Source organism: Sinohyriopsis cumingii, chromosome 18 (genome assembly GCF_028554795.1).
Source record: "Sinohyriopsis cumingii isolate HCF-2022 chromosome 18, ASM2855479v2, whole genome shotgun sequence".
Lineage (NCBI taxonomy): Eukaryota > Metazoa > Mollusca > Bivalvia > Unionida > Unionidae > Sinohyriopsis > Sinohyriopsis cumingii.
In genome coordinates, this window is record NC_142978.1 from 46,372,612 (window position 1) to 46,397,219 (window position 24,608).

The 24,608-nt window shown below is 33.4% G+C and overlaps 1 protein-coding gene across 1 annotated transcript in view; it reads right to left on the bottom strand.

Moving 5' to 3' along the window:
• The window catches only part of LOC149776558 (5-hydroxytryptamine receptor-like), a 386,681-nt gene that overhangs the window by 240,794 nt on the left and 121,279 nt on the right, over positions 1–24,608 (bottom strand). The window contains exon 2 of the mRNA XM_089941017.1: positions 10,305–10,672. The gene's annotated coding sequence lies outside the window, so the exon portion shown is untranslated. The remainder of the gene's footprint in view (positions 1–10,304; positions 10,673–24,608) is intronic.

Sequence of the window (24,608 nt, forward strand, 5' to 3'; positions counted from 1 at the left end):
AAGACGCTACTCAAGGACATGTGCTTATTTCCTACTTTAAAATAACTCGGACAAACGTTATTTTCATGCTTTAATCACTTCAACTACCTTTATTTTTCCATTAATGCCCCCACTCCCTTTCAGGCGTGCTGAATGCTTGAATCAAGCACTCTCCATTTACTGGTATTAACTAACATCCGGTGATACTTCGGTAAGTGGTCATTAATAACTGTCGCGAGTGTGCACGTTCTATTACAGCATCAATACCTACTAGGCTAAGTGACCGAACTATCAGCCAATCAAAACACTGCTAAGAAAAAATTCCGATGTAATTGATTAGCAGTGTTTTTTTGTGGGGTATAACGCCATTTTTCAGCACACGATAGGCTATACATGGCGGCCAGTATTAATGGTGGAGGAAGAACCCGGGAAAACCCCGGAAAGAACAACCGACCCACGAGAAGCTACTGGCAAGCTTTTTCACATACCCACACTGGCTGAATCGGAGACTCGAACCGGCGCAGACAGAGGTGAGATGGCAGTGATCTGTAACGGAGAACGCTTTAGACCACTCGGCCACTCGGCAGTGTTTTAAACGGCTTTGTTTCTTATTTTTCACTCAGCCCATACACTCTTCAGTGTATTACCTTTTGGTTTCAATCCGATGAGTCAATTCAATTAAACTAATAAAATGCACTTTACCGACATTTGTATTGGTTTCCTTTTGAATAGATTAAATGAAAGTGACGATTCTTTAGTTTTTAATTGATTATACAAAGGATCAGTTTCAACGTGCGATATTCCGTTCGAAGCAAAGCACCTACTCTGAGTAGAAGCTGGGTGTGTTTATATTTGAACCGCCAATTACATGTTGTTAAAAATTTAGACGTAGTTGACGAGCGATGTCATTATTACTATATAGATAACATGAGTCTGCTTAATTATATTCCCCGGTTGCGGGATGTCGTGGGTTCGAACCCCGACCGAGTCATACCAAACACTTCTAAAAATGGTACAAACAGCTGCCTTGCTTGGCGCTCAGCATTAAGCGGTTAGTGTTAGGACTGGTCGTCCTAGTGTCAGGATAATGTGACTCGGTGGGACATCATGCTACATGTCTGTTGCATGCTGCCTCAATGATATACATCACTTTAAACTGTCACACTGCAGACATCGTATCAATATGACTGGAAAATTGTTAAAGCTACGTTAAAAATCTAAATCACACACACACACACACACACACACACACTTAATTATATTCATGGGGAAGAGTATAGGCTAAATTCGGGGAAAGAAACTTTCGCATGAACATACAAAGATAAAACGCACTGAGTTTGAGACAACTAATCCAAAAAGACATAAGCTGGGCACTCTGGCATCAAAACATGTCAAACTTTACACAGCTACAACAGAAAAAGTTTCAGTCATAATAAATATACATGACTTGAATGACTGAAGGTGATATGTTTTACAGTTATTGCAAACACTTTCCCAGACTAGAAATTCAATCGGCGTTTATGCAGGACTAGACCAATCAAGTATCATTACAGCGGTGAACCTCATAAGGCATGTGCAGCACATTCATGAAGTTAGAGTTGTTTACACTCTACTACGAAAGAGCATTTAAAACTAAAAATAAATGAATTTAAAAAACAAAAAAACAAACAAAAAACTCAAAATAAAAACAACAACAAAAAATGATATCCCTCTTTATTCCAGCCTAGACCATGCAATGTTATGGAAAACCATTGGCTGCTATAAAAATGACGTATGCACTCCAGAAGAACGGTCTTGAACTAATTACAAGAACAGACACTCCAGTCAAGAGACCGAGTTCTATCGTTTGACTGAGTCTAGATACAAGATGTTGGGGAAAGTATGAATTCCAGTAAATTCCTTTCTATTCTAGCTCATGCAAGTACAGGTGCTACTGTACCGGAGCAAGCTATGGTGTATATATGATACACTTGACAATCTAGAACTGATTTATACTTGTCCGTGCATTTAGTGCAGATAATGCACTCAGTTCTCTTAATGAAAAGTTCAATTTCGTTTTTTACTTTTGTTGAATTATACCGCAGGATATTGTTAACGTGCTACACCTGGAAAGAAAACAGGAAATACCTGAAGCAAAGAGGACGAAGACAACGAAGCTAGCAAGGGAACTGACCCGACCAGAGTTGGCGAAAATGCACTTGAGACATCTTTTGTCGTGTGCCAGAGGGCGGATTTTCCCCCACCAACCAAACCTTTGTCAGTTAATCAACGAGAATTATAATTAAAAGATGACGAAGTGTTAAAACAAGATACGAAGAGAATGCAGTCTACTGAAACCAAACTAGATAAACTAACTGCAAGTCTGGAAAAATGGCTTCGGGGGACTATATAGATCACATCCTCAGATCTCTAATAACGTAGATTGTGGACAGGGCTTTGTTAAAGATTACAACGGTGCCCTTAAGAAGAAAGTAGATGAAACCGCCAAAGGATTTAAGAACTTAGAGTAGGTTTTTATAACGCCAGATTAAAAGCGAACAGCTGAAACGGAAAATTCAGGTGTTAGAATCAGGGAGAGAGTCAAAGAAAACAGCGATTGCAATTATTTAGACTCGGAATGAAGTTTTACAGAACATATTGATAAACTCGAACTACATATGAGTAAAAAAAAGTAGAATTGTCAATTGCTTGGAGGATAAAGAGAATAATGCATCAGCGGACATTCGTACAGAAAGGGTGGCCGGAATCTTGAGGAATAAAGCGGACATGAGAATCTCAACTGAGAATTTCAACATGGCTCATCGGAACGCCAGTTTAAAGAACCAGCAAAGAAAATCATATCTTACTCAACCTTGTAAAATGGGAACATGATCAACCGGAAAAACAGCTTATTAATGAAATTAGTTATTTAGAACAAATCACTGAAAATACTAAATATCACATTTAAGAAGCAAACATAATTAGTTGGTGGAAATTCTTAAAAACAGATGCAATGTTTATAATTGAGATTCAGGAGAAAAGGAGTTAAAAAAGAAAAATGTTAATAAAAGAAATCGCTGTAATTTGGTGAAAAGAAACTATTCACGTAACAGTGTACTCAATCTACGAAATTCGGATGGAATCCATTCCCGTAATCAGTCATAAATTTTGAAATATAAAAATTATATTAACAACCTTTTAATTTCATCTGAAGATATTCTAAACCTAACGTATATGCCAAATAAAATAAAAAAAAGCCCATTATCGGATGCGTTTACAGTTTTACATACTTTTGCAGGATCCTAGGATAGATATTGTTAATATTTTGTATGGGCAATTAATTTTGTTTTATAATTATGTGGATGTATCATTAACGGAAAGGGAATGTGTGATAACGTATCTTATTTGAATAATTGGACGTTCATCTCTTTACATAAAATGGCATACACACTGGCATCAGTATGTACTACATATAGACCAAGATATGTTCATCTGGCAATCCTTAATAACAATCCAACTGATTATAAGTGAAGACATATATAGGAAAATATTAGTTACCTATATGTTCGTATGTTTTCTAAAGTAAAATGTAACATAACGGGACAATTTTTTAAAATTGACTTTGGAAAGTCCATTTATTCGGTTGCGTGGTCTTTCATCGATAAAGTATTATATTTTCTCAATTGAATATTGAAAATCACTATTCTTGCACAGCAAGCGGATGACGCTGTACACGTTCTTGATGGCTTTGATAAGTCTTTAATATTAGAAGACATTACTTTTGAACTCAAATAGGAAAACATTTTACTTGCCTAACATAGAAAATTTGTAACTTTTAGAAATTGATTTTCTTAAAATAGTTAATATATTCCTGAATATATGTTGGATATATAGATCTATCGCTTTGACCAAGTGCTGACGCATCATTTTTGAGATCATTATTGGTACCTTCGACATATTGATTATGGGCATCGCCTTAGTCTGGCAAGCACTCGAACTTGTTTAAACTTACGTTGACGACGCCAGTCATGACGGCACATGTTTAGTAAACCCTATGAGCGAATGACTTTGTTTATGGTCAAAATTGCATTACGAGATCACTGTTGATTGAAGGATATTGCTTACTTACTAACAGCAGTATGTACGTAATCCTTTGTAGGCGTGTGTGTGTGTGTGTGTGTTTGTGTATGTACGTTTGTGTTGTTCTTTAATGCCCGAACGGGTCTACCGACGACATTATCTTTTTACCACCCATGTGTTAAGTATCACGAGCGTTGGTAGTCCAATCATTATTATTATTATTAATCATTATTATTATTATTATTATTATTAATCATTATTATTATTATTATTATTATTATTATTATTATTATTATTATTATTATTATTATAATCGTCATCAGTATCATTAATAATTAGAAAGAGCATTAATGTAAATGAATTTGAATCTACGACAAAATAAGTTTCTTGGGAGGACAAGAAAAGCAGAATAAAATAATAAAATCTTGTAACAATTTGATATCTGTACAGAATAACACCACCCCATTTAAAGTTACAAACCCAGCCATAGCTATGAAAGCGCTGTTTCTCAAAATCACAGTGGTAGCTGTACTATTCATCTATGTAAAATATTAGCTTCTGCGCGCTAACGATTGCCGAACGGCAGTATAATTGTAGCAAATTGCCGCCGTGTTCCTAAATCATATATTAATATCTCAGTATTGACTGTTAAAAGTGAATTTCATAAACGTTAAATTGAGCCTTCTGGGATTTGCAGAAGCGTCAAAGATTAAAATTATACGTTATCCTGGCGAAGCATGGTAATGTGAAATACAAAATTATCATCAGGTCTTATTTTTCTGAATCATTGGTATCTGTGCAAGCCTGTGATTAATAAATTAGTAGTCAACCGAATGGTTACTGCTACCACTACACCATCTCTCTCTCTCTCTCTCTCTCTCTCTCTCTCTCTCTCTCTCTCTCTCTCTCTCTCTCTCTCCTTGGTCTCCTTATTTTTCGATCTAGAGTATGGGCGTGTGTCAAACCAGATGAACAAAACGCGTCTGCGCCATATTAGTTATCAGTATATCTGTGTATGCACGTCATGTCCCTATATTTATCTATGTACTTAGTTTTTCTTTCGATAACTCAACGGTATTAAAAGTTTCCTTTTTAACGCAAATTTAAACTTTTTTCTTCCCCAAACACGACAGGTTTAGAGAGTTATGCTCCTTTAAATGTATTTAAGTTAAACCTTGGTTTGCAACTTGCAAAAAGACGCCATGGAATTTACAGTTTATTTCATTCTGAGTGCAGTATGGAGGATTTAGTTGCACTTGGAATATGATCGAAATTACAGTACAATTTCTAAATGTCTAATCAAACTTGAGAACCCATGACATGGCGAATATAATTCAGATTTGCAGAACTAAGAAAGTACGTTTTGAGGAAATTCAGGATGTAAAACTTCAAGTATATTTTTTACCATTCTTATTACCAGCTAAAAAGGACAGTTTACGCCTTGTCACTTGCATGTTATGCGTAAGGACCCTATCTGGCGTCTATAGCTAGCCTAAATCCGAAACATTGTATCAAAAATTAACGCGGAATGTGCCAAAGCAGCTTGTATGTGGCAGTCAACGAAACATCTCGTTTATTTCATTCAGAAACAAATTCAATCAACCAAAACGTTAGGCGTGTACTACGAGAGTGTACACGATTTGTTTACAAAGTAGTTCCTAATACACTATTGGGCACGATTGAGTTCAATATGAAGTTGTGCGAGAGTGCAATATCGTAAAATATTGAACGATTCTGACAATGTATAGTTAACGGAGAAAACAATGAGGATATAATAATTACGTAGAAAATATGGTTTCTTGTCCATAACAAGCTCCTAATAAAACCAGATTCAAATAACAGGACTTGACGCTACACTTTACGTAGAGAATACGGCTACCATATGTGTCCGTATATTACGGGCTCCCAACATAAAGCATGTCTAATTGTCAGGACTTGCTGCACAATACTAAAAAAATATATGGTTACAGTGTTTATCCGAGTTTCACACACTCGAGAAAATCAGGCCTACTTGTAGGGAGTTGACGCTGCGAACACTATAAAATATGGTTACCACACTATCAGTCGAGTTACGTGGTATTACCGGTATGCCGATTTTTCGCAGTATATTTAGCCGGTGGTCCGTAACGAGGTACCTTTTCACAGTACAAGTGCCTCGGAAATTTAAAATAGTAAATGTAGGAACAGAAATTGTCGAATAATCTTCTGACCAATTTAATGATATCAAGATGTTTTCATTTTCATGAGAAAAAAATCAAACATATTTCTTCAAAAAAGTTGTGTTTGCGACACATTATATTTGAATGTTATAAATATAATTATATTTACGATTGTTTAGTCACCGGTTTGATAAGTGAAGTGTATGCTAGAGTGGTGGCTTGCTGTGATGTTGAGCAAGATATTCGAGCCAAATTAAAGTTTTGCAAATTATTTTACATTGTGCAATTTACTTTTGTCCATAACTGAGGGTAGGAATTTGCGCCTACCTGACTAATATACCTATTGTTTAGTTAATAACATCTTACAGAGCTAATGTTTGTCTATGATTATATATTATATATTAAGAATATTATTATTTGTAGGTAAACATTTATACTTGGATTTTAATTCAGGACAGTGGTTTCACCTCGCGAATGCCTGGGTTACCTGTTGTTTTCAAGGCTATTTACTGAATTTTAAGATTACACCCGATATTGCTGACAACTTAGAAAGTTCTAGAAATGAAATTTGGACCCTCATCCGGGTCCTTATATTGTGACATAGGTATTATCATACAAGAGAAATAAATATAATTTCTTTATTCCTACTTTAACATCTGACTAGTGGATACAGTCTTTTAGCTGTGTTCAGTTTTACTTTAAGAGGATTCAGTTATCTAAATTATTCATTGGAATTACAAAGTGCTCATTACTAAATCACTATTGTTGATATTGTGAATTCATTTAGAGTCACTTTGGAATATATTAGTGTGATATATCAAGAGTGTTAGCCCATCAACACTATTCAAGGCTAATGATACATCAGCTCATTCAAGATTGGAATTCATTCGGAACACCACTGAAGTTCCTTCGGAATAATCTATGCTTTTGGACTTATGATAGAACTTTTAGGACTATATGGGATTTAATTCACAATACTATAAGTTCTTTTAAAAATTTCACTTTATATTCTAGGAAAATAAGTTGCAAAATGTTACTAAACTTGTTGTTTTTGGCACGTTTATGATACTTACTTTAAAACCAATTAGTCGTAACAATATCTTGCCCGGATGTTGGCATCCCACTCAAAGTTCCCTTGCCTATTATATCAATAGTGTAGCTAGTAAATTGTTGGCTTCATTTTCGACACTTCCTATATTAAACGTATCTCTCTCTAATATCAGAGTAATGTCTTTTTGCAAATGTCACTACAGCGTAAGCTTAATCGTCCCACTTTAGTTACAGTTTTAATATTGCAACTTAGACAACAATTTCCAGCGTTGGTAATGTGGGCGTGCTGCGATGTTATTTTAGGCTGAGCTATTTTATTTTCTTATACCGCAAAATATTTATTTTCCTTTTCAAATAACATAATGAATATACTATGGTGTTTTTGCAGACCATTCTATGTATGGTCCAGAGAATAACTGCGGTATACCCTGGAAAAAATCGCGTTAAGTTCCGAATACCTTAGTATACCACGGAACAAAACTGTTCGTGTTACGCAGCTCCAACTATCAGTGGACACGTGTACGTCAAAGGCAGAATTCTACGGCATATCAGGGTGTACAGTGTTGATTCTATGTATACCTTTAATGCCACCACAGGAATGGGTCTACGCTCTTTGTGAGTTTGCACGTCATGAATGGAAAAATAGATTTGCATTGCATGTAAATTATAAATGAAGAATATAGAAAAACAGCTCGACAGTCAAAGTAATTACTAAAGAGATTAGCTACCTTTTTTCAGAATGAATAGCACATTGAATACGGTTAATAAAATATTGAATAGAGTTAGTAACACATTGAATACGGTTAATAAAATATTAAATAGAGTTAGTAACACATTGAATAAAGTTAATAAATGCATTTTTCAGCTTTCAAAATTGTCTGATGAATAAGAAGCCTTTATAAACTAGTTTCAAAACAGTATTTAGAGCAATATTACAAATAATAAACAGTTTTCAATACAGTATTGCGAGCAGTATTACACAAAATATAAAGTTATCAATACCGTATGCATGTTTATATGTGTGTATATTTGGATGGATGCTATAATTAAAATTGTATGTACTGCAATCATAAGGGACCACTCATCATCATGTTGTCTTCAGAAGACTGGAGTTTCAAAATTTATTAAAATCGTTCCATCACTACAGCTTATAACATGTATATATCTGGAGTGATAGGAAAAGAATTCGGGCTGGTAACCAAGTAACCTACGCTGATAGGGTTCGTCGTAACGGTAAGTGTACACTGTCCTTGGGATTTATCTACATTGTTTATATAATGCATGACACAAAGTTGATATAGCCTGTTGACAATATATGGTTACAATGCACACATACTGTAATGTATTTAATGCTTTATTTTTGTTGGTTTTTTTTAAAAAACCTTTTATAATGTTCTAAAAATCTTATTATAAGCATAATATGAAAATGTCCAAAGGCACCAACCCCCTTACTCTTTCTGTCTGTCTTTCTGTGTCTGTCATCTCTCTTTCTCTCTGTCTCTTTTTCTGTCTCTCTCACTGTCTGTCTGTCTGTCTCTATTATATATATATATATATATATATATATATATATATATATATATATATATATATATATATATATATATATATATATATATATATATATATATATATATGACTTAATCCTTATGAAAAAATAGAACTGTCAACATCAAAGTACTACAACAATTGTCGGTCTTTAATTTCAAAGTAATTATCTGTGCAATTTTGAACGTCTATAGCTTAACATAAAAAAAAATGTTTTTTAAGCTTTGAACACATGCGACATAGCTTCAATAATATTTGATAATGAAAATGTAAGCGGCTTTCCTCGCAAATATCGCATGCCTTGAATGCCATTCTAAGTGCTGACTATGGGCAATAACAATGCCATTATTGCTAGATAATTACTGTCTACGTCGCCGCAAGGTGTTCCGGAGACTCTTCTTTGTGTCAAAACTCTCATAAAAATAGACGCGACAAGATTTCATGATGTACCCTTTGGAAAGAATTAGTATTGTTATGACAGAGAATGGCAGGAGGTCAGTCACCATGAAGTTGACCCAGAGGGCCACTGTTTTAAAGCGTTTTTCCTAACCATAAACATGGGGTTAATACGGCAATTTACGTTTCAGCTGACTCTTAGTATCAACCCGTTCCAATATATTGCTAATAAAAATATATATCGATAGTCATATCTAATAAAAGGTATATAGTAACTTGATATGAAACTACGAAATATGTTATTTGAAGATAATTTATGTTTTTGTATCATTAATCTGTTGCTTTCATATATACGTACACAGAGAACGTGGCATCCTGATATCTGTCCATAGACAAGTAGATAAAAGTGAGAAGAAGAAAAACACATGGATTTATGCATGTTTATGTGAAGTAAACATTATAACACAATATTCAGATCTTTTCAAATACTGCTTGTATTTCCAATATCTTTGACTAACATCTTGTCACATGTAAGTTTTCTTTTTTTGTGCGTGAATAGCACGTACGTATTCAAAACCACCAGGATTGTATACCCAATCCCTATAGGTCATATTCTGTGGAGCTTATGTTTTGTCCAGCACAAAGTGGCGGGGAGATATGCACCAAAAGTCAGAAATATGAAAATGTAATTAAGTCTAGCCACTTTTCTAGAACATTTAAATAACGACATATGCAATAAAACACATACATAGATACATACATACATACACACATATATATATATATATATATATATATATATATATATATATATATATATATATATATATATATATATATATATATATATATATATATATATATATATATATATATATATATATATATATATATATATATATATATATATATATATATATATATATATATATATATATATATATATATATATATATATATATATATATATATATATATATATATATATATATATAATAAAAGCACAACTATTAGTGATTTTGCAAGCGTGGATTTTGCCAGATGATGAAAACAATGTGCAAAACGTGAATTCTTCAAAAATGCCTTTTCTACGTAGAAAATAATGTAGCCTACCTTTTGTTCATCTGGCGACGTTCGTTTGTTTTTCATTCACCAATCTGCTCTTGAAAATATGTTTTTACAGTCACTCTCTGTTCGGGTTGTTCTCTGGTAATATGTTGCCTCGGTTCATTATTGTTTATGGCTACTCGAGAATATCATCAAACAATGATTTCTCTCCGATGAAAATTGCCGTTTCGATGGTTGTTAAGTCAACAGGGTTCAATTCATTATGAATGCCTATCCATCGCGTATTTGCGGCATTCAGAAACATTTCCTGGAAGCTTGCATTATATGGCATTTAGTTGTAAGAACCGTTTCAACTGCCTGATTTTCATGTAGTCATTTTAAGACGCTTGTGACGTCGAGGTTGGCGTCATACCCTGCAGGAAAAAAAATGTAATCATGAATAAATAGGACATTATTTAGAACTGCTGAGAAGAAAAGTTTTCAAAATAAGTTAAGATTGTTTATACATTTTAAAATACGAAATAGTATTGAAAATTTGTCTGATAAATAGACCTTGTGCTACAGAGTAATACCAAATTTAAATTAAAAAACCATGTTTAAGTCAAATATTGTTGTCATTATTAGAAAATAATGACACGGTGAGTGGCCAGTAAGTTCATTCAGTTAAAACCTTCTATAAAATTATGAAATTAGTTATATATATATATATATATATATATATATATATATATATATATATATATATATATATATATATATATATAAAACAAAAAATCAGAACGACCTTAAAATGACAGGGAAACATGTTATAAAGAAAAGAAACTCGTGAAAGAAACCAATTTTAGCTCCTCGGGACTGCATTTCAAAACAGTCTACTTACGAATACGGTGTCATAACTACCAAACCATAATCTGCAAATGACGATGACGGGTTCAGACGTCCTTTGTGAAGCGTGGACAGTGATAGCATCAGTAACCTATCAACGAAGGCTACCACACAATGTCAATCATAAATTATCATAAATATATAACATGCGTTCAAAGAACAACTAGATAGCTTAATGTGAGGGCACACATTGCATTAACTGCCTACAAGAACCGGAAGAGCAGGCTAAAACGTCAAAGAATGAAGAACTAAGCGCACCGCAATAAATAACAGCTATATTGTAAAATCACCCAAAACATAAAACAATAAAACTGATTATTCCTGAACTTATTATATACCAAGCTCCTAAAATTATGACAAGGGATGGGCAATTTAGACATTCGTTGCGAATTAGTATAATAACGGACACTATTACTCAAGGGATACAATAAATGTCATATGTTCCTAACGCAATCATCACATTGGACAGAATATACCACTACGCCTGCATTAATCTATGTAATTTGCATACCCACACAGAGGCCTTCTCACGGAAGGTAACGGAATCAAACAATGGCATTATACGCTTTTGGCAGGCATGGTACATTTTTTCGGATGTTGTTATACTCGTGTAACATGCAGAGAGGTAACGACGAATGGACAGATCTTACACAGATTTGTTTTTGACCTGTCGAATTGAAGTGTATTATGTACTCAGTTTGGAGTGACACGTAGTTGACTTCATATGGTACACAACTTTCGGACCCAGTCGCGAACCATCATAATGTCAGCAGGGACGTTTCTGAAGAGATATGCAAACATGTAAATGTGGAACAGAGACAAAAGATTCCGACTTGAGAGTTAAAATTTGTTTATCCAAAAGTTCGTGTCATTTTTGTTCAAATTAAATGTGATGGAAACGTTATTGGACGTTAAAATTCAATTCACCCCAGTTCTAGTAATCAGTAACCAACTCCCGTGTGGTTTCACTGAAATTGCCCAAGTCTCCAAGCAGTTTCCTAAATCACACATATTTCGTCATTGGAATGAATAATGTTCTGACAGGACTGTCCATAGAGAGGGCATGCATATTCAGAGAGTACATAAATACAACAGATTTATGTTTAGCTTTTCAAACATCCATATATGTATATTGTCTATGAAGAATTACACGATATCAGAAATATTATTTAAAAGTATACACCGCTCACTGGCATTTTTGGTTCGCCACATCAGAAATAAGAGCAGTACTTGAAAAGTTCTGAATATCTTGTTACAACGTTTCAGGTTCTTTGAACTTGTCAACAACAATAACAAAATGTCGATCGATAGACAAATTCACGTACAAAATTATCTGCAGCAGCACATGCCGCATGCCTGACACCTGCAGAAATATGCGTGTGATGAAACATAGGTAAATGACAGCAAAGCAAAACAAAGTCAGAGTCTGCATTGTGAAAAATAAAATTTAAAGTCCGGACGCTACTCAGGATACTGTCGGACTGATATCAAAACCGACTTGGATGAAGTATGCGATTGCATTCACTGCCATACAGTACAATTTGGAAGTGGTTTTTGCGTTTTAAAGATGGTTGCGATTCCACTGAAGACGATCTGCGTTCTAGGATGTTGTATGCAGTTGGTGAGCGGGATGTGTCTGCTGTGAAAGGCACAACTGATGAAGATGCTCGATACACTGCAACAGTGTCGTCACTAGGGTTGGTGTCACCCAGTGCGGAAACTCATGGTGTCACCCCCATGGACCCTCTTCCTGCACAAAATTTAAAAAAAAATTATAGTCATTTTGGTGTCACCCCCCTCTGACGGTGTCACTCGGTGCGGTCCGCACCCCTTGAACTCCCTTAGTGACACCACTGCACTGGAAGATATGTCTATCATCATCGACATAAATTCGTCAGTCTACTGAAAGTGAAAAAGATTTGTAAGTTTGAAAATGTTTGTGCAAGATGGGCCCCACATTTCTTGACCTCGAATAATAAAAAAAACTAATGTTGAAATCAGCAAATAGCTCCTCGCCAAATAAGTAAACGGTGAATGAATTATACATATGCGTTCCAGTAACTGAGTTACATCTACTGTATGGTCAGTGTGTTGTGATTTACATTTTTAACGTAGCTTTAACAATTTTTCAGTCATATCGCTGCGATGTCTGCAATGTGTCAGTTTATAGTGATGTCTAGTACTGGTGCATCATGCCGCAGATATGTACATGATGTCCCATCCAGTCACATTATCCTGACACCAGGCCGACTAGTCCTAACACTAACCTCTTAATGCTGAACGCCAAGCGAGGCAGCTGTTAGTACCATTTTTATAAGTCTTTGGTATGACTCGGCCGGAGATCGAACCCACGACCTGCCTCTAACCATTAAGCCACCGGAGCGGTCCTTTATGCATGACCAATGAACGGAACGTACATCTGCGATTGTAATAGATTTCATAAATGCGTACGGACTTGGAAACTTAGGCACATCATCAACACACACACCCACCCTACTGATTTAGTTATGTGTGATTTTTGACAATCCTATTATCACGGACTGACTGAGGTGCATGCGATTTGTAAGTCGCCTTTTCGGACGGAAGTACAGATTTCTGTGTATGAACAACAAACCATAATGTAAATTTAAAATGTGGCATTAAATAATTGAATTGTCAGACTGAGAAAACGTGTCGAAGTGCACGGAGAGTATTTGAAAGGATGCACTGACGTACTTTTGATTAATAAAGAATTTTGTCATACAGCGCACTAATATTCATAACTTTTCATATACCCATCGTAAATCTGCTTTTCAATTTCAGCATCGCTATTTTAGCATGTAGTAAATGTAAACATTTTGTTTAAATTGATGAAGTATTTTAACACTTCAAATGACACGATAAACCAAAAATTACTTTTAATATCATATGTATGTAAACTCGAATTCTGAATGACTTAAAATTTGTATCTTCAAAATAAAATATAAGGGAATAAAATCAACGGAAAACTAGGAAATCTACGAAAATATAACCTTTTGAAATCTAAGGAAATCAAACTAAAGGAAATCAGAGGAAATCTAATCGAAGGAAATCAGTGAAATCTAAGTATGTCTGAATGAAATCTAAGTAAATAAAATCAAAGTAAATTCATGGGTATACCATCTTAACAAACCTAAAAAAATGATGGACATTACATCTCAGCAAATTAAATTAAATGAAATGCAAGGAAAACGTGTATAAAATTTTTTGATCAAGATAGCTTTTCTAATAATGATTTCAGTCAGTACATCGATACCCGGATGATAAAATATCAAAACCAAAGAGCAATGTGTAGTTAATGGGGTCATTCATACTCATCGTCTGTCCTGTATTTGTCTATTGCATGATTATCAGTGCGTATGTACAACAACCGTAATCCAATGGCATCTAGGACGCATACGAATAGTTCACAGTATATATAAAACACCCACACCATCAGGATCCATCTGTATTAAATTGTACCCTGATCAAATCTATTTTCGTGGGAATCAATTTCAGTGAATAATTTCTTTTGAAGCAACTGTCAGACACAGATATACACACATATATGTACACACACATTCATGCATGCATCCATACATACATACATACATACATACTGTTCTAAAATTCGAGTATTATAAATATAATATGAAAATGTCCAAAATTCCAACCCCCTTACTCTTTGTGTCTGTCTTTCCGTCTCTGTCTCTGTCTCTGTCTCTCTCTCAGCAAACTATTCCAATGAGACATCAAAGGAGCGATAAAGAAAGTTTATCGTGTTCTCTTGTGAGTACGTTTCCATTCCGATAAAAAACAGATACATATAATCGACTTTTTTAAACGAAGAAGGATCGTTTCCTTTGTTTATGTCACAGATGCCACTGTTGATTTTTGAGAAATGGTACTTGGTTCAAATGAATCTGACGCCCGATCGTACAAAGGGAAGGGATAAATTGATTTTCATCGTTCTGGGAAAATCTATTCGTTTGTATCATTAACTTTCCAGTGCTTATTTAATAAATGCCCTATCAAAACGATAAATGCATTGTTTCTAGTGACGTATATGTTCTTAAGATATTTGTTATGAGACATAATATTCAGTTTACGTTTGTATCTGTGATTATATAGTCACCCGCCCTATTTTGAAGCACCCATATTTTGACGCACTGTCATAAACTCGGTTCTCTAGAGAACGCAACTCTTAATGTCACGACCACCTCATTTCTTGATAATGACCAACACCGAGACAGACATAAATAGAACACGGAGACAGACATAAATAGAACACCGAGACATACAGAAATATTTGTCGACAATCCTATCATGATCAATTGTGAAATGAAACAAACATACATTTCACTAATTTTCTTTTTCTTCAGTTAGTAATTCTGCGAAAGTATCCTTACTAACTAGTCTGACGGTCAAAGCAACATTCCGCTATGCCAGGCATTCATTCTGCTACTCAGCACGTGATAGCAACGTGACTCAAAGGAGATAACGGCAATACAGTTAAAAACAATAAAGTGTCATACAGTTTTTTTATACATGGATCTTTCGTTACTGATGATCAGAGGTGGATCTTTCTTGCTATATTTTTAAAAAAAGTTACATGAAACACATACATTCAAAATATATTTCAGAATTAAATCAGCGTCCTCCATAGTTTTGCTCATTTAAATAAAAGTACATGGATGTTCTGCCTGAAAAATGAGCAATTTCAATTTAACAGTACGTTTTCAATCGCTCTTTTAGAGATTTTTGATATTCAGCTTGATTTGACCAATTATGTAGTTTTATTTGATAATGGTAGGAACGATAAGACATAAAAACAACGTTTATCTGTAACTTTATGTATTCTGCCTCTGAGCATATGCGCTTCTAGAGAAATGACTAATGATGAATGTAAAACAGTTTTTGACGTTCCAAAAATAAGGTTAAAGGTTCTGCACACTCACACTGTTAATTAAGTGTTAAAGAAATTAGGTCACGTGTACTTTTATAATATTCTTTTATTACGAGTAATCATATTTATTATAATATCGTCACGATTTTCCCAATTTAATTCTCTTACATTAAGAGTCGGTCTATCACAAAACCAAAATTGTGATAAATATAAGAACAGAAGGAATGATAAGTTAACAGTATTTGTTCAGATTTGCCAATACGCGTGAATGTTCTACTTCCATGACGTTGAATGTTTTTACAAGAGCATATTTACGACGGTAACATAGTCAGAATTAGTATCATGAAGTGCGTGAAAAAGTAACGTTATATACGAACTTTCCGACAAGGGGTTGTCTGGTTGAAATCATGGTAAGAAGAGTAGAATCAAATATATAAATTTCATTTCATATGCATGCCTCTCCAAAACAAATAATCTTTCAAATTAAATAAAAGGTAACACTTTGAAAGGAGCATATTTAGGAAAAGTTGAAATTATGTGATTAAATGCGTCAGTATCGAGGACTCAGGATATACACATTTTTCCATGTTATAATATACACATAATGATGTCACCCGAAAATAACTGCATATATTCATTGACCTGATTGTATGACTGTTGAAATGGATTATCTGACCAGTGCCCGATCCGATATAGAGACGCACTCGTAACTAGATCCGGTCCTAGACACGCCCAACAGGGTCAATATATATATATATATATATATATATATATATATATATATATATATATATATATATATATATATATATATATATATATATATATATATATATATATATATATATATATATATATATATATATATATATATGTATATATATATATATATATCTATATCTATATATATATGTATATATATATATCTCTATATCTATATATATATATATATATGTATATATATATGTATATATATGTATATATATATGTATATATATATATATGTATATCTATATATATATGTATATCTATATGTATATGTATATATATATGTATATGTATATATATATATATATATATATATATATATATATATATATATATATATATATATATATATATATATATATATATATGTATATATATGTATATATATGTATATATATGTATATATATATATATATATATATATATATATATATATATATATATATATATATATATATATATATATATATATATATATATATATATGTATATATATATATTGGTGTCATTTATTTATAGGTATACGTAGTCATTATGTTTTATTAAGACAAATAAACTAAAGTGACATTCATTTTTCTTGGAGATTACTTCTATTTGCGTCACTGCAGTAAAACCATGAAGCGTCGTGACGTACTTGTTGAACTTGACGAGACTAATTGGGATTCCTCTGAATTTTCCGTCCCATGCTAGAAAAAGAACTTCGCTATAACTAGTGGACTCATGAACTGCATTCGTGCCATGATTTTGTCGCAGTAACTGTATTGCCGTCACACCAACTTGATGACGTGTTCTCCATAAAAGGCAAAGTAAGAATACCGTCTATATACTCACTTATAGGACGAGTCCAACTACAAACTGCACAGACCCAGATCTACCGGCACATAATGTACAATTTGTTAGAAGTAAACAGTAGAACAAACAAGATAGACTCTGATCTGCAGGCGCATTATGATCAGGATCTATTGTTGTTTGTTGTTTGTCTTGTCTGCTAAGCGAATATAGACAGTACTTTACAGAGAACATTCTTTTGAAGCCTCGAATCCTCTTCTCTAGCACAGTGATGATTAACCGTTAATTTTTGTGGGCTAAATTTCAACGGAAAACAAATGACAACTCAAAGCGAGTCTGTTTCCGGTGTTACACTCTATCAGGTAGGTTTCAAAATAACTGTACACTAATTCTCTGTCACAGAGTAGAGATCTGGATCATTTGAATTCATTTTGAGAAATTTTCACATTTTTATTAAGCAGTTTCATTCATTCCACTGGCGAACGTTTAGTACAGATCTGATCGTTATGGACTGCTAGGTATAGATGGAATACATTCACGAAGAAACGAAAACAAAGACGGAGAAAATAAGAGAATGCCATCCAGACACTAGCATAAACTTGAGTCATTTTCGATAAGATGAGCTAAAGATGATGGCCAAAACTTCTTCACACCGAATGTAGCATTTACAATATTAACTAGTTATTGAACCACCCAACGTGTTCTGTTGCTTCGTATAAATAAAGGATTATGACTATCTGTATTAGAATGTCAATGGAGTGGAAATGAGATGGACAATACAGTCAATAAGTCATTATATCATTCTAGAAAGAGATATTTCCCTGCCATGAAAGGCTCCTGCTGACCATGATTCATGTTCATAAATAAGAAATAAAGAATGTACAAATCAATGTTCTGTTCAATTTGATTTATGGCCCCTATTCTTGCAAAATACGTTTACCATCTGGTAACAAATGTAAAGGAACTTGTAAGTTTTAACCGGCGACAATCTTTAACTCGCTGGCTGTACGTAGGAAGCAAAATTGAAGAAAGAATATGTTAGGGTAGATTTGAGAACATTGGGGCATTAAAAATATTTCCATTTTCTAAATTATGTCTCAGGTATTTTATCTGATGAATCATGTTTATTAAGCAACTTTTATTTTGAACCGTAACAATGAAACTTGTACTATATCAATAAAAAATAGGTAGACTTAATTACATTACAATATTGTGTTGTTTTGAAAGGGGCATTCTGACATTCCTCGGTAGTGTGTAGACATTGTATAACCTTAGTGGTGATTGAAATGTTTAAAGTAAATACACAAACATAACTTCCGACTAGTAATAACTGGAACAAATTGAGTAAGTGCCTCCTCTGAGAAAAACTATTTTGTCGAATTTAATAAGATGCAATCCTTGCCAAACAGGGAGTGTATGTGTTTTATGCAAGAGAATGCTATTTCATAGAGAAATAAAACTTATAGCAGAAGACAGTAAACAAAGAGGAGATTCTCGCCATTCTCACAAGTCATCCTGGGTCATTTTCTGCAAGACATTATGGGCATGGTTGGTATTAGACTGAAAGATTTGGTTTTGCTCATTAAAGAGTTAGGTAGCTCAAAGAAAACAAGCAAAGAAAAGCACCGTACCGGGGTTACCTACAGTACCTTGTAGACGTTACGCCAATGACATGCAAAGTGTGTCGATTTGTGCAGAAATTTTTGCGCTTTCCTTCGTCTGCGTCAAACATACCCGAAACAAATTCATCTGAGTTCTCGATTGGATTCTTGCGTTTTCTTGGTTTGTTATTATCATTTTTAATTTTGGCAGCGTACTGTGTGCCAACTCGACCCATCAGAAGCGGACTTTAGAAAGGGACCAAATGATGGATCATACCCTCTGTTTTTACCTTAAATCCCCCTCCCCAAGACACTATAATAATTTCATGATGCATTTCCATGCCACAAAAATCTGTGCAAGATTACAATCGTCAATAATAACTATGAAATAGAAAATAAACAAGTCTCTCGCATCGTTTGGTTTGATCTATTGCCCTCAAACTCATAAGAAAACTCATTTACTATCTCAAAAAACGTGTTAGAGCGCTCACAGTATTCGACAGTTCAGACGTAAACTAATTAGCACAGCATTCCTTTGGGTCAATTAAATGAAATGCAGAGTAAAATGCTCTCTCCAGTGTATTTAAAGAAATATTAGGATATGGATACAAGCTAGCGCTGTCTGCTTTGTAAGGCACATGCTATTTTTTCACAACAGTGTCGGGCGCTTGCAAATAGTTGTCTTAATATGTACTTTTGTAAACATGTGAAATTGTAAATATAATCTTTTAATTATTATTTTATATATATAAATATTATCATTAACTATGCCTAATTTTGTGTATTTTAGGTCTTTGAAAGTGGAATGTGTAAAATATCATCATGAAACAACCGCTCGACATTGACTAAACCTGAAATTACAAGGTACGTTATAGTCTTTCTCTTTCCGGCTCATTGTTGTAGAAAGTTTGCCGTCTGAGATTGAAAAGTCATTATTTAAATTGCCACTGTGTGCCAAGCTTGTTTCTCCTATCAATTTAACTCTACGCTGCTACTTGTCAGAAATGGAATCTATTAATGGAATTTAGAAAATAGCACCATGTTGTTTGCAAGCATTGATTTTCATTGCATGTCGATGAAAAATGCACTTCCATGCCATTCCGTTCAACAAATTACAATAATCTCATTCATCTTTAACTTTAAACACGAAAGGACCAGATTTAGGGACATTCAGTGGATTACAATGAAGCAACATCCATCAAGTTATTAAAAAAAAACCAAATGAAAGCTGTTGAAGATTTCAATGGTGTTTTGGTGGAGCAGATCCAGTCCATCCAAGACATAGCGTATAAAAAATTGTGACTGCATTGTATAATACAATTCAGTTATAATGAATTACTAATCTGTTTTGCATAAATACTGTACCTTCCTATAGTCATTTTAAAGTATATAGAACATAAAGATATTTGCCAGTGTTTTAAAATAGGCATCTTCATTCACCTCTCTTTCAGACATACGTGTGTTAATATGATTTACTTTCGTTCATTAACGTCTTCTTGTTTCGATGTCGATGAATATGCGCAGTTTTATGGTATTAATATTGCATACACTCAGCCGTAAATGTATATTCAACATTTTAATTCGTTATATTACTAATTCAAAGGTTGCTGCTTCGAATCATACCCATCCCAGTCCTGGGAAAGCTGATTTAGTGTGTCCCTGGACAAGTAATTTTACTTTTATTGCCTCGCCACTAAATTATCTTAAACCGGCTGACAATTAACGAATTAACCAACTGCACGATAGACCAGTGTACATTATACACATATATATATTAACTGGAAAAAAATAGATGTACTTATAATAGAAAACTCATTAGCTGGATTGCTATATTTCTCCTTCTTTCGTTCTTTCCATCTGAAACTCATATATAGACCAAAGCGTAGGACAAAGTTCTATGTACTGTATCATAAGGTCTGAACTGTATGACAATTATATGGTCTTTTAAAAAAGCAGTAGAAAAGAGTAGGGAAAAAACAAGCTTTGTAATATTCAACAAATAATTTTTTCCCTATAAAACAAATTGAAAATATTAAAGGGACAAAGTTTTAAAAAAATATCTTTGTTGATATTCTAAATAATTTACAACGCTGACGGTGTCTATAGTAGCCAGTAGTACCTATGTAATAATGTACCAATTGCTTGAATTGTATTGATGTGCCGACAGTCTCTTATTGAATCACGGTAATATTACCCAAGGTTTCCTTGTTTGGATTCATTTTCATTCCAGGTTAATATCTCTTTCAAAGAATAGTATACAGCACTTTGTATTTCCAGAGAAGAACAATTTGAATTAAATAACTTCACCCAAATGAAATACTGAACACAAAAATAAGAATATTTCTGATTCAAATGTTACCGCAGGAATAACATTTTTTTCAGTGAACGACATTATATAAAAAAAACTCACAAAATAAGTACCCGAACGAAGACCAAATGCTCATTTCTAGAACAATCTGAGTTATAATTAGAAGGACTGTTTTCAAAATTATACTAAAGAACATGATAAACATAATGTATTTCACTCAGACTAAGATAATGATCCTAATATTTAACTAATATAAATATAAACCATGTATTGGTTGTTTACAGAATAAAAAAATAAATGCCTCTGGGCAAGTAGACAATAAACTTGAGTAAGGAAAAGGTCAGTTACAAAAGATAATTTTATATAATGTACTATATAACGAATACAAAATAACGAACAATGCATAACAACTAAGTTGGAAAATTAATTTCTTGTATGGTAACACTAATTATGTAGCCTTCATTGGCGTGCGAGGAACACCGGACAATGGTTCTTAGAATGTGTCCATACGAATTTCTTTGTTTTAAAAGAAAACAAGGATCAGTTTTAAAAATGTTTACTACAAACCAAGATATTTATTACATAATTTAGTTGATAACAGTTACAATTTACTTGAGAAAAAAGTAGATTTTGAATTATACGTATTGGAACAAATGTACATTTTGAATTATACGTTTTGCAGTATTTAAAGGCAAAGGTATAAAATATGCACCGATGTGTGCAGACAATAGTGGTAGCAGATTTTTGCAGGTTTTAATTAAATGGGCGATATCAGCTGATAAACCGAGACTCACTATTATTATAAGTGTGGGGCTGATTTATCGGCCTATCAAATGATATGAGCAGAAATTCAATACTCAATACCATATATTGACTTTATTTGAAGTGTTTTCGTGTTAGAATCATTGTCCTTGTCTCAAAATGGTAAAGTGTACATTTCCTACCAATGTCAGGTTCAATTTTACAATCAATATCACTTCACATAGTCAATCGACCATTTTTTTTAAAGAAGCTTGGAAAAGTTTGCATAGTGAAAATTCTGTTATAATCTTAAATCGTTATAAACGCCTTCGAAGATTATGGAGCGTATTTAGTGTTAACGTATATGGATCGTATGGTTTACACGTGAAGCATTTTAATTTAAAAAGCACAAGATCTGTGGTTCCGATCTAGCAGAAGTAAAGATAAATATTTTCATATTGGGAAACTGACTACAGAACAATTTTACACATGGCTTAAAAATTACGTATTGAAAAACCTAGCGGAGAAAGACGAATTGCATACACCGTTTAGGCTAATCTAAGTGATAAAGCATTGGCATATATGTACCAAAACAAATTAGCATTAGGTTCGTGATAAGCGATAATATGTATACAATAAATCGTTGAGGTCTAACAATTAAGCTTATGCACGTGTTAAATAGGTTTATACATATTTAAATATTGTTCGTAGACCAAGATCAAAATTAATTGATTATAACACTGAAATTGGTTAGTTACAAAAACATTCATCGACCATCAGAGCCAACAAATCCTGTTTTTTTTTATGCACAAAAATTACACTCCGTTAAATACGGCGTTTGCATTTGATTCCGGCTGGCCAAATGGTATGTGAAATCGTTGGTGCCACAGGCAATCGATTACTGTAATCTATTATTGACATAACGAAGTTCACCATAGTCCAATGTGCAACACTAATAATTGTTAAAATAAAAAAAGAAATACGAAACAGACACAAACGCATAAGCTGTAGAACAAACATTACATTACTTAACCTGTAAAATCTGAGATGTATCTTTCACGTATAAGTAATAAGTAAGGTATTTTTCTCCGCTTATAGGTGATATTTTAATAAACATAGGGCATGCTCCATTAATATTTACGTCTCCGTTAATAGCTTTTGTTTGATTTTAGTGATTATTTGTTGATTATGGGAGGACGGTGTTGGGAAGATATTAGCCAGATTTTAGGAGCAGACTTCATAATGTACAGTATTCACGAGACTTAATGACGGCATGGATTAGTTTCGTAAGTGGACCCTCCCTAATATCTTAACATGGGTTTATCTGGATATTTTGAGGTAAACGTGTTTAGTAATTTGAGATAGGACTAATTCTTCGTATTGGTTGTTTGGGTCGTGTTTAGGAATTCTATGTCGTCAAGTTATACTATTCGGATTAAAAATATTTACTGGTGAACTATACAAATGTGAAACAAAGAAAAAAAAGAGACATATAAGTATGAAATTAGAGCTCGCCGTATGTAGTGCTTGTATGACTGGAGAAAATGTCTGAATTATTTGCTCGTTTAAGAATCTTTCAGATGACAATGAAAGCTATACTGAGTTCCTTGAAAATGGCCGAAAACACGGATTATCAAGTCACGCTCACCCTTAGTATGAGATCCCTTGCGTGCAACAATACTTAAATAATGTTTGAAAAAAGCTTCTACGTTCATCTATTGAACGACAAGACTATTCATGAATGCTTTTCTTAAAAATGTATTCAGCAATTCCTTTTCCAAGCATGAAGTATGAATACCAATTATCACTATGGGCATACAGGTTTTACTGACAATACATTTTTATTATTTCATACTATACCGCCATAAATTATCTAACTGATTAAATGTAAACATGCATGTGCTATTACATTGTCACTTATGAACTGACGAAAGGAATGGAATAATTACCTTTACAATTTCTTTTACACTAATGTTTGATGGTTGGCCAATTATAAACCGCAGTAGCTCTTTTCAACAGCATGGTGTAGGCTACGACAAGAGATGTGTTTAATGTTACTTAATGAATTGTTTTGATGAAGTTTCTCGTTTCAGTCTATGTTAATCTTTTGGTGAATGTTGTTGAATATGTTTTTATATAAAAAAAGATAAGGAAAATCTAGAAATGTATAAAATTTAATTTGGCCTTTGTAAAGACAGTCTTAACTATTGTATATGGTTAAAGGCTATTTGCTATTAGGAAGTAGACGGTAAACCGACCAAGTGTAACGGAATAATTAATTTATATAATTTTTATATCCCGTTTTATTATATACATGTGTGTGAAATATAAAAAATTATTGGTGAAATTTTTTC